Below are 12,462 nucleotides of genomic sequence, written 5' to 3' on the forward strand. Positions count from 1 at the left end.
TCAAATTGCTATTATTGTGTTCTCCTATATTAGCGCTTATACAAAAGTGCTATTGTTTTCATAATATATCTTTAATAAAAATAAAGGAATAATTCAAAACACGTTCCAATAAAAACGTTCCTATAAAGAATGACCTTTTGTTTTATAATATATAAATAAAATTTATAAAATAAAAACCAAATCAGGTTTTTTTGGCAGCCGCACAATTTTCTCCACTAACCACATAAACCCCAAAACGAGTCTGCTTTCTCCCTCCCCAACTCACCGCCTTTCTCTTCTTCATCTTCTGGTAATTCTAAGCCGGACAAGAAGAAGCTCAGAGGAAACACCATCGATTCACTACTGTCAATCGTTGATTCACCACTGTCAACGACCGATTCTCCCTTGTCAGCCATGGATTCTCCACTCTTCTCCATTCGTCGGCCTGGAACTCACGTGCTCTTTACGAAGATTCATCGATTCACCACCGGAAAGAGGAAACTTCCTGAGACAGTTGAAGTCTTCGCGAAATCTTCGAAGGTATTCATCGATTCACCACGGAAAGAGGAAACTTCCTAAGAAAGTTGAAGTCTTCGCCGAAATCTTCGAAGGTAGGTATATAGATTCTTCTTTATTTTCAGCTTTTTCACTTATTTGTTCTGTTTGAATCAGAAGTTAGGGATTTTGAACTGAGATTTCTTCAAGTGCCATTGAGGTGGTTTTGATTAAATTTAGGATTTATACTTAAGGTAGTATCTTAAAATCTGATTTGCTCTGTAGAAAGTATGCTGTGGCGATTTTTCTTAGTAGTCCCTATCAATTAAACCCATTTTTCATGGATGTATTTCACCAAAGAAATATATTTATTTCTGGTTCCAACACTAGAACCGAGCAGTATTTGATTGGTACCAATATGAAAGGAAAAATAAATTATAGGAAAAATAAATTATATGCCGAGCAAAGTATAAAACACCACTATACACTTGCAAATAAACAAGATAAAAAGTAATAATGAGAAAACTAATTGTATGGCACAATTGACAGACACTAACATCACATTGATTTTACTAATATAATATAACGTAGACATCACTTGCAACACATTTAAATTAAGCAATTTGTTAAATTATAAAAAAAATCTCAAATAAGATATACTGGATTGCATTTAAATCAAACAATTTGTTAGATTATAAAAAATAAAAAAAATAGATATACTAGATTGTTAGTATTTCACCTTCATCTATCTATCATCTACCGAAAAATGAAAAATAATGTAACCAAAATCCATTTAGGAGGAGATGAAAAGATGTGTATTTTTTTCCTTATAATACTTAATTTTAACACTTAAATTTTTTCTTAGTGTTTATTACTATTGTTGATGAGTATATGATAGTATGTATTAAGAGTGTACAAAGTGCATTGAAACAATTTTAAAAGAAGTTATGATATTTTTTAATTCATACTGAGTTCTTATTTTGGGAACTATCATAAATTGTATATGATGTGAGTTCATACTTTGTTGTGACTCATTCTTTTATAAGTAAGTTAGAGATAAATTGTCGGGACGTGTTATAGAAAGTTAGAGATAAATTTTGTTAGGTTTGTTCTGTTGTATTTGGACAGTTAGCAGCTCTATTTTCTGTTAGTTAATGATGGAAATTTTAGACTGTTAGTCGTTAGCATATTAGTGAAATGCTAGTATTAGTAGTTTTAATGTAAGTTAGTGAAAGGTTAAAAGGTGAAGTAGGAATCTGTTAATGTTAGTAAAGTTGTTAGTAAGCTTGTTAACTATTTCGGTTACTTGGAAGATGAGTTACTTTATAGTTGGGTTGAAAACCGTTAGTGAATGCCATGAACTTCTATTAGCAGTCAGTTGGATTGTTACATGTTGTTTTGCTATGTAGTTTTGAATCTTTAATTATTACAATCAATCTGGCAACTGGAATTTAGTCCTTGGCATAGGGTAAATAGTAACATATTGATATGATATGATGACTTTGTTGACATATTAAATCTTAATTACAGTATTAGTTTTTAAGAAGATAGAATTTGTTATCTAAAAAAAATAATGACTCAGTTTGTTATCCCTTAGTTTGTTATTTATATAAAAAATTATTATATAAATAAATGTTTAATTATGAAAAGAGTGATTACTTTTTAACTTTAACATGATGTTGAATCTATCAATTTCCCTATATTAATCATCATTTTTCTTTGTTATTGCTTATTACAAGATCTATCCAACTGTTATCATAAAACATGTTTAACTTCCTTCGATCGTGTGCTTATGACAGTGTGGTGTACAGACAGAGAACCTGAATCCTTCTAACATCCAATGCACATGTTCATACATCTTTTCACATATGGGCGAAGACCTATCACTTTGGTGAGTTGATAATCTGCTCTAGGCATGTCTACACCACTGGTAGTGCAAAAGATTAAGTGAGTTTTCTTTGACTTTGGTGTCCCCTAATTCCTTTATAGCTTTGACAGCAGCTTCTTTCCCTAGTCTAGGTACCTCTACCACCACCATGTCTTGCCTAGCATCCAATGAAGGGCCCATGTATTCACAAACACTAGAATTTTCTTTCAAAATGTCTTCTGTTAGATACATGTATCTCCTCTTGATCATGGATTTATCGCTTGAAGTAGTTATAAAGAAATGAAATTAGTTAGCACAACAAGTTTTAGGTAATACCACACCAATAACATAAAAAAGAATAAATAGAAGAAAAGAACACTTACACATGCGTTGGAATTTTTGTTTGAGTTTGGTTTTATGCTCACTATTTATGATTCTAAAGTAGAAATCAGGATATGTGTTTTGTTCAACACAATTAGGTAGATTTGCAGTGCCAATGGCCAAGATAGCTGCAGGGCCTTCTGCCCTTTGAGCCTTGCGAATTTCGGATACACTCACCATCTTGATCTTGATGTAAGAAGTTTCAAAATATATAGTGTAATATTAACTCAATTACTTGTTTGCAGAAACTTTTTAGAGAAGGAATAGAATGAAGAGACTTGTGGTGGAAAGATGTAGGAGGGTGAGATGGTTTTATAGAAAGGGAAATAAGAGTGGATATTGGAAGGTTGTGGAACATCACGTGTTTGACTCAAACCTAAACATCATGAGAATAATATATTCAACTCAACAACCATTTAAGTATGGGTACATACCAATAAAACTAAAACTATGGATGCCTAACTGTGTCAACTGTGAACTCATTGACCGGGCCTGAATGTGTTTGGTTGAAAATACCCGCATGACCTTGACCTTGTATGGATTATTATTTTATTGTTATTGGTTATTAATATTATTCTTGTATTGTATAGTAACTTTTTAAAAACTTTTTACAGGTGAAATATAACTTCTATTGATGATGAAGGTGGTTCGTCTAGTAAGAAAACAATTGGTAAACGTGTTGTGGCTCGGATGCAAAAAATTCCCAAAGCCAAAAGGAATGGGAAGAGGATTGAGGTAAAATAGTTAGAGTTTTGTGAGACCGTTGATTCTCTGAAACTATTTGAATGTTAATAAATATTTGTGAGATGGTTGATTCTTTATTTTCACTTTAATTTTGTTATAGGTTCAATGGAATGTAAGTGGTCAACCAATCAAGCATAAAAGCAAGAGTTTTGCTAGCTAAGTGATTGTATTTGTGGGTTCGTCGCGTTTGGTTCGTGAAGTGTGGTTACTACTTGGTGTTGTTTTGTTGTCCTTTCTTGTTTTCTTAGGTGTTTTGTTTAGAGAATATGGCTGATTGCTTTGGGATTTAGATTGAAGTAATCTTAGTTGGAATGCATGCATCTAAAATTTAGCTATACAAATGTCCTCTTTTTTTTTAGTACACTAAATGCCCTCTATATATATGTTCTGATATCTGTAAACAAGTGGATTTGGTTTAAAATGTTTTTTGGCATTGATGGATCATAATATGTAAGCAATGAGTAACTTAAAGTGTTATTTGTTATTAAAGTGAATTTAGCTTTTTTGTAATTTTCCTACTAAAAGAATGATTTTGTGTACAAAAAAAAATTTAAAAATGTACTACAGTAGCGTTTTGTAAAGAGAGCTATTAATGAAACATTCTATAATAGCACTTTTAAGAGAAAGCGGTATCAAACACGTGCCATATATTAGCGCTTTCTTTGAAAGCGCTATCAAACATGTGTTTTATAATAGCACTTTGTTTGAAAGTGCTATCAAACATGTGTTTTATAATAGCACTTTATTTGAAAGTGCTATCAAAATTACATTAAAAGACACGCAAAATACCCATTTCAATAGCGCTTAAGACAAAACGCTATTAAAAATTGGTACTTTAATAGCGTTTTCAAAGTGCTATTAAACAAAACATATTTACAATAGCGGCGCGGTTAATAGCACTTTTAAGCGCTATCAAAAACAAAAAAAAAACGCTATTAAATAGCTTATTTGGCGTAGTGGAAACAAATTTTAAACATAAAAGTCATGTCAAATATTCTAAAACAATCACATGCTCAATCTTGAATTGCACATAGCACAAAACTTCATCAAGGAATGAAAAAAAAAGGTATTTACTCACACCCAACAATCTTGCTAACAACAGATTAAATTATGCATTCATCCAAAAGTTTCATATTGAAAAGCTTAAAAACAAGAATCACAAGGACATTCAAGTGTTGTAATTTCTCTTGGGTAACAAAGAAGGGTCATATCTAAAGGTCTTTGAAACAAAATTGTCTAATCCTATGAGAGCAACCACTTTCCACATTTTCAAGCAATAAAAAATTATTCACCCTTTTCTCTTTGCTCATTTGTTACAACCTTGATTTTATTCATTCATATTTTTTTTCTTTCTTTTACTTTTCTTTGTTTTTTGCATTTATCTTTTCTTTTCTTTTTTCTTTTCCAACTACTTTATTTTTTTCAACCTCTAACAATCAACCTTTAAGCAAACAATCATTTTTCTCCCCAACTTAAATACAACCTACATCGTGATATGAATGCTCCCAACTTTCTAAGGCAAGGAAAAATAATTCTAACCACAATAATTGGTTTATGGTTCAAATGTTTTAGAAACAAAATCAGAATCCATGATGAACTACTTACTCATGCACAAGCTTGTAATTCAATACCAAGATGGATCTTAACAAAAAGGCTCAAGAGGTGTTCACAAATTCTTGCTCACTCACAAGCTTAGTTACTTTTGGTTAGGTGGTTATGCTCAATTTCAAAAAAAAAAGTCTTGATCTTTTTCATGCTTTCAACCAAATCAATACAAATAAAAGATTAAGCATAATAAAACCTAGCTAAAACAAGAATAGTTGGTCTCCCGTACATATAGTGAACAATTGAAAGCTACCTCACAATTGGGGTATGACCTAAGTGATTCAATCATGAAACATGAATGAATGGTATGATATTTGGACAATTATTAAGTTTCATATTCATGTTATAGTTTAGAAAGTAATAAACATGTACCTTGACCTTGTATCAACTTTTCTAACTTTTATCATTACCACAACATTTGCAAGTTGATACATTCAACTTGGAATAATCACACCATGTCTCTTCAAGCCAATAAAAAACAAACTTTTGGACAAACACAAAATAAATTTCTAACAACCCTAATAAAATTCAAATTAAACCAAACTACTAACACAAAGCTATAAAAACTTAAAATTCGTTGGGTTTCCTCCCAACAAACACTTGTTTTACGTCGTTAGCTCGACACCTTTATGTATTAACACTCTTCCATGTTGCCTCTTTGCATGGCTATTTAATTTGTTCCAACGGTTACTCCTAACTAACACTTTAGCAAACGTGAAGGGAAACAAAAGTATATACAATATACAGAAATATATAAAACATGTATAAAGCTTAAAAACATAGACAGGTATATATATATATATATATATATATATATATATATATATATATATATATATATATATATATATATATATATATATATATATATATATATATATATATATATATATATATATATATATATATATATATATATATATATATATATATATAGAGGGAGGATATCAAGTGAGAGCATTTTATAATGAGAGATGAGAGGAACAAATATCAACCATTGGATTCATCAAGAGAGAAAATGTTAATACATTAGTGTGACTATTAATTTCTCTCTCTTGATGAGTACAATGATTGATATTTGTTCCTCTCATTACAAAATGCTCTCACTTGATATGCTCTATATATATATATATATATATATATATATATATATATGGACAACATAGACAAGTAACATATAGAAGTGTAAATATAATATAGACCTTACGTACAAACCTCAAAAACATAGAAACTATTGCAATACTTTTAATACCTAAACACCAATCCTTGGCAACAACGCCATTTTGTTGTTGTGGTAAAGCGGAAAACAAAAGTAAATATTTTTGTTTTATCGTCTCCACATAGATTAGTGCAATATGAATGTCGTTCAACGGTCTCACTTTTATAAGCTTATGGTGTTTGCAAAATTTTTACAAGTATGATATACAAAATATAAAAACGGAAAAGTAAAGTATCAGAGAGAAGAGAATTTTTCAGGATTGAGTTTCATTCGCCCATAGAATACACATTCTATCAATCAGTTAAAAGCAATTTAAACATTCATCAATATCATCACATATCACCCACAACCGAAGGTTATGTCTAATGCAAAGTTGAGAGAACAACTGTATTGTCTCATCGGCGATGTCTCGCGCAGCTAAACAACACGAAGCATTAAGAACCGATACTCTTGTGAATGTTAAACCTAAATCTATCTCTAGTGCTTAGAATCTATTAACCACAAAATTGCAAGTCATTAACCAATTATCACTTAATTATAAATGTATTAACCAACATTTACACTCCATTAATCAACTTTATTTACTATTTAATGTTTTATTATGTTTGAAAACTCATTAACCAAGTTATGAAGTGTATTAACCAATTTTATAAATACAATTAATCAAAGTCTGTATCGTATATATTAAATTTTTATGTTAAAATATATAATATTAAACCAAACTTTAAAATGTATTAACGAACATTTAACATTTCATTAATCAAAGTAATTTAAAAAAATATATATTAAAAGTCAAAATAAAATGAAAATATTGTTCACGTATTTGTAAACAGTGTCTAGTGTCTACGGTGCACTGTAAAATCTAGTGTAAAAATATTTTTCTTAAAATTACATTGAAACTCTATTCACTAAATTCATTGATTTTGAGTCATATAAATCAACCAAGTCAGAATTTGAATTAAAAATTGAACTCTAGCAAAAGAGTAGAACCCAGATATGTAGAATGCAACTCATTTATGAGTAATATCTACCCCCAATCCAACCAAAGAAACTGTTGTGTCCGTTCTCCACTCTTAATTTCTTGAAAACAAGTATGCCAACAGCCAGCCAAATCATTGTATGAAAATATAAATAAGTTTGATAAGAGAAATGAAACTTGATCTCTACACGAAATGAGATAAATATGATTACAAGTTAAGAAGCTGTATAAATAACTTGGAGCTGGTATTATATATATAAGAGTTTCCTCTGTGGTTAATTAAACCCAAAATTAAATTGTTTTTTACTAAATGTTATGAATTGATTGTTACCAGAATGAATGAAGTTATAAGATCTTTAGACGCAAAACGAAGCAAAAGATATTTCGTCCATAAATGCAGTGCACGTGTTTGCTGTGAAGCTTCTGATAAGTTATAAGAGTAGTTGGGCCAATCTATATATTATCTTCTGCCTCTCCACACGTACGTCCAGCAGTTCCATGATCAATCCTAGATATATTAATTGTTTAATACATTTAAAATATAAACTTGTTCTTATAATAATAAGAATAAATAGAGGGAGTAATTTATTTATTTATTTTGTAAACAATATTATATACAAAAAAGACGAGGTGAAGAATAAAAAAATATAACTAAGATTAATACACAAGACGTGTCATAATACAACTAAGATCAAATGAACAACAGAAGCACAGCTTACAATAAAGACAACTAAATCAATTAAACAGGCACATGAGTCTCTACAGATACAAATTTGAATAACTAAACCCACATTACTAGTAGTCGGTTAAAGCTTAAACCATATATTAGATTACATCAAAAGAACACCAATAAAACAAATACTGAAAGCTATCTCAGAGTCAGTAGAAATACTTGATCCGTTATAGGTGGAGGTAGATGATAGAATTCTAAAATCATTCAGTGAAGGTGCAAGAGTTCACCTCTGGTCTATCCAGTAATCATTTCCACCCAAGAAAAAATATTTTTTTCATCCACCTCTTTCGCAGATTTTGTGACTCCCTAAATGAGATCATCATTGTGGACTTTTTAAATAGACGAGACTATATTGTATCAAATCAAAATATAACCAACACGATACTTATTTTTGCATTATAAAGAAAGAAAAGACTAAAAAAGTGTCATATGGTCATTAGAAATAACTGTATTCCACCATAACCACATAAAGATAATGTACTACACAAGAAAGACTAACTCAAAAGTAACAAAGAGATGAGTACCCGTGTAAACCAACAACCCACACAAGGGATAAGAAATCCTACAAGGATCAAGGATGACCCCTATCTTTAATAAGTTAACTCTAGTCCGGAGTCAATCTTGTAAAATTAAGTTAGCAAGAGAAACTAGGATCTTAGAAGAAGTTCAACAAATCCAGATAAGGGGGGGACTTAATTTGGCTCTCTCCCAAAATAGGGGCCGAAGAAGAGATCGCACTAACTCTCTAAATGATATGGGCAGATGCTACAAAAAATACATTATCTATCATGCTTCCAAATTTGCTTATCTCTTTCATGAGACAAAGTGACATCTCTAAGGAGAGAGTGAATTTCGTCAAAATGGGTAGTTCTCTAAGAAAGAAGGGTTTCCGCCACTTAAAATTCTGAGTCAAGACCTCATTAACCACCAGCCAATCTCTTCCTCAATTCATCAGACTGAAGAAAGTTGGAGAACAAACCAAGGAATTTGTCTTTAAGGGGATGATCCTTAACTAAGGATCTTTCCAAAAAGAAGTATGCGTTCCAGACTCTTCTTTCCTAATGAGACATTTGGAAACCAATATGAGTTATCATCTTCTTTAGTTCCAAGAAGAGAACCCTTTTTTACCAGGAAGAAGAAGAGCAGAGACACTCAATTCTCCGCCACCAAGAAAAGAAACAATTGTAACACCATATATGGCTATAAGTATATCCCTCCAAAGACCAGTATCCCATGTAAGATGTCTACATCTCTAATTCCCAAAAGGGTAAGACTAATTATCTGGAGGTCCCTCACACCTAACTTCTATTTGTTCTCAAGCTTACAAACATCTTCCCACATAAATTAGTATATCTTATATGCTTCTTTCAACCCTAGAGAAACCTTCTTTGAAGCTTAACAAGCTTCTTCCAAACCAAAATCGGCATATTAAAAAATGACACAAAGAATATAGGGGTTGCATTAAACACATAATTAAGTAAAATCACTCAATGTGACATATATATGCTTCCAAGAATTGATCCTCTTTTCTAGCAAGTTAACTAAAGGATCTCAATTAGTTTTAAACTGAGGATTTGCCCTCACTGACAAACCTAGATACTTAAAAGGGAGATACCCAGTCTTGCAATGGAGTAAATCTCATGCAGAGGAAAGAAATACATAATATACATTAATCCATATAAGACTACTCTTAAAGAAATTCACTCGAAGATCGAGTTCATCTCAAAACCTTTAAGGATAACCACAGTGCTCCAAAAATTCTCCAAGAAGTTCCAACTAACGGAATCACACGCTTCCTCAAAATCCACCTTAAAAATGAGGCCAGATCTTTTAGTTCTCGTAGCCAGGTCGACCTTATCATTAACTGCCACCACTCAATCAATCGAAATGTTGCCTTTAAGAAAAGTCGATTGATTATGGGATATAAGTTTGTCCATCACCGACCCTGATCTAGTAACTAATACTTTACCAAACAATTTATACAAGGATCTCACCAATGAAATATGCTTAAAACCTCTCAAATGAGAGAGGGAGCTAACCTTAGGTATCAAGGTCACAAAGTATGATGCAAAATTACGAGGTAGAGATGTAAAATAATGAAATTGGTCAAACATGATCCCCATGTCACCTCTAAATATACCCTAGAATCTTTTTAGGAAAGGTAAATTAAATCCATTAAAACTAGGAACTTTTGTTACCATCACACTGGGACACCGCATAGTCTAGTTCCTGGAGACTAAAGGGGGCCGATAAAGATAGGTTATTATCATCCAAAAGTAGGGGTGTTCATGGGTGCAGGTTGACCCGCAAAACCACCGATCTAGACCAAACCAGCACACTAATTACATAAATCCGTTCATGTATGGGTATACCCAACCCAACCCATACAACTTTGGTTTAGGTATTGAGTTTGAGTTTCTCAATCAGTACGTTTACCCAACCCGTTTATGTGAAATTAGTGATTTATTAATATTTTTTAGGGTTAATAGCCATTTACCCCCCTGTCATATAGGCGAGATTTGATTTTCACCCCCTTAAAAAAATAATTTGTGATTCCCCCCTTGAGAAACCCAGATTCCAAATTGCATTTGCCCCTCATGCTGACTTGGCCATGGAATCTTCATTCTTGGCCTGGCTTTATTTAATATTTTTTAAATCCACGTCATTTTTTTATTTTAAAAATATTTTTAAATCCAAGTGCCATTTTTTTAGTTATGACTTTTTTTTAAATCCAAGTGCCATTTTTTTAGTTATGACTTTTTTTTACGTTTTTTATAAATTACTTTAATTAACTTTTGGACCTAAAGCCTAGACTTATTTCATTTAAAGCCCATTTGTATGTGTCTATTTTTAATTCATAAGTGTGTGTGTGTCTTTGATTTATAAAGACTTATTTTATCTTTGTAGCAACCGATGTGGGACTTCTTAATATATATATACAACAACAACACCAGCCATCTCATGCAGAAACCTTAACACACAAATGGCTGTTCCAACCAACACTAAGACCAGCACTTCCTAAATTTCAGTCCCTATAAATTCTACCATGCAAAAGTGGGCACTGGAAGAAAATTGTGATTTATCCAATCCCAATTCTCAACTCTTCTAAGAATCAAAGGCTATGAAGCGAGGGTATTCCAAAATTCATATCCTACCAGTACCCAGTACTCGTTGGTACTTTTTCTACCAAATTGTATGTTTTTTATTCAATTTTTCACTATATAAACATTTATCAGACACCTGTTAAATAAATATCTTCTTCCTATGATAATTTTCTGGATTATGTATAGTTATTTCTCAATTCTATTTTGGTTTGTGATGTAATGAATTATAAAAGATGCTTTCTTGCTCTTTTTTTGTTAATTATTATACTTATGATATGAAAGACATTCCTTTGTATATTATTAGTGTACCTATATCTTCATTCCTTTGTAGACAAGAACCAAAATGGAGAGAGCATAGGAAGATTTGCTGAATTGAGAGGTTAGTTATGCTAAAAGAGATAGCTTAAAAGTTGAAACCAGCTTCTGTTCTTCAATATTTTCAGAAACAATCTAACTTAATATCTCCATAAACACCCATATAAGCTTCTAAGGATGAAAATTTATAAACTTATATCAATCGAAAAATTCCTAAAAATTAGAAATTAACCCAACCTAGGCCTATTGAGAGAATTGTGTAACGATGCATTTATTCTACGAAGCTAAAAATCAAAACAAAAGGTTCAAAAGATTACCTGCAATGCTGATATCTTGTCTGAGACGCTCAAGCTCCGAGATAAGAGCCGGAATCTGCTGCAATGTGTTTGTGTTTTGTTTTGTTTTGTCATGATAGAATATAAATGTTTGTGTTTGTGTTTTGTTTTGTCATGATAGAGTCCCACATCGACTGAAAGTGTATTCACAGTAGTGTTTATATACCTATCACTCACATAAGTTAATAACTTGAAAACAAACTAAAGAAATTGGTGGTGTTGAATTACAGGTGGGCCTAAGTTTAAATGATATGGGGCCAATATTTTAATAATTAATTTATAAATATAATTTCATTAAAAAACGTAAAAAAGATAATAATTAAAAAAATGGCATTTGGATTTAAAAAATATTTTTAAAATAAAAAGATGCCATAAAAAATGACGTGGATTTAAAAAAAATTAAAAAAGCCATTTGGCAGGCCATGTATGAAGATTCCATGGCCAAGTCAGCATGAGGGGGGATGCAATTTGGAATCTGGGTTTCTCAAGGGGGGAATCACAAATTATTTTTTTAAGGGGGTGAAAATCAAATCTCGCCTATATGGCAGGGGGGTAAATGGCTATTAACCCTATTTTTTATTATTATTCCAAATAAAATAAAATAAAATAAAATAAAATAAGTATATGACTAAGCTAATTTTTGTCCTAACTTTTCACTCACCACCAATACTTCTACTAGACCAATAAATTTATGAAATTTCAATAC

The 12,462-nt window shown here is 31.4% G+C and overlaps 1 long non-coding RNA gene across 4 annotated transcripts; it reads left to right on the forward strand.

Annotated features, from left to right (window-relative positions):
- Positions 1–210: 210 nt before the first annotated feature.
- Positions 211–3,915, forward strand: LOC131621598 (uncharacterized). Of its 4 annotated transcripts, none has more exons than XR_009289631.1 (5): positions 211–590; positions 2,274–2,421; positions 2,968–3,256; positions 3,337–3,457; positions 3,567–3,915. It is a non-coding gene; the product is annotated as an uncharacterized LOC131621598 (long non-coding RNA). The 4 variants fall into 4 exon arrangements; XR_009289633.1 differs by having other exon boundaries at positions 2,274–2,365; XR_009289632.1 differs by lacking the exon at positions 2,968–3,256.
- Positions 3,916–12,462: the final 8,547 nt, after the last annotated feature.

This window comes from Vicia villosa, unplaced genomic scaffold, assembly GCF_029867415.1.
Source record: "Vicia villosa cultivar HV-30 ecotype Madison, WI unplaced genomic scaffold, Vvil1.0 ctg.000010F_1_1, whole genome shotgun sequence".
NCBI classification, from domain to species: Eukaryota; Viridiplantae; Streptophyta; class Magnoliopsida; order Fabales; family Fabaceae; genus Vicia; species Vicia villosa.